Genomic DNA, 595 nt, shown 5'->3' with positions numbered 1-595 from the left:
TTCGGAGGTGGCTGCGGGTTGACGAAAGGGAAAAGCGCGGCGGCGCTCCATAACAACAGTGCATTGTTTCGCGTATCGCCCTGCGCGGGGCACGAAAACACTTACGCGCGGTGATCGCTGCCACGGCTATGCTCAGGGATGCTGTCATGTCATGAGAAAATGTAGTACCGTCTGTAGTTAGTTCACTAGGTCACTAGGCCTTTAACAAGGAGGCCTGTCATTTCTATCGCACATTTTAAGCAACCCCCTGCCTCCCTCGGCCATAAACTGTAAGACTTGATTTTGGCTTAAGTTAACATACATTCTAGTAAACAAATAGACGCAGATACATTTATTCGTCTCTATAGATCTGAAAAAGTAATGTCACCGTAATTAAAGGAATAATTGGTTAAATTTTCTGCAAATCTACTCGTTCTCCAGTGTCCCTCTGTCATCTTTTTCTCTCCCTCTCTGTCGGTCTGTCTGTCTGTCTGTCTGTCTGTCTGTCTGTCTTTTTTCTCTCCCTGTCTCTCTTTCTCCCCCCTCTCTCCCTCAGTCTACCTGTCTGTCTGTCTGTCTGTCTGTCTGTCTGTCTGTCTGTCTGTCTGTCTGTCTG

Source organism: Aplysia californica, unplaced genomic scaffold (assembly GCF_000002075.1).
Source record: "Aplysia californica isolate F4 #8 unplaced genomic scaffold, AplCal3.0 scaffold00326, whole genome shotgun sequence".
NCBI lineage: Eukaryota > Metazoa > Mollusca > Gastropoda > Aplysiida > Aplysiidae > Aplysia > Aplysia californica.
Note: the sequence above shows the minus strand (reverse complement) of the source record.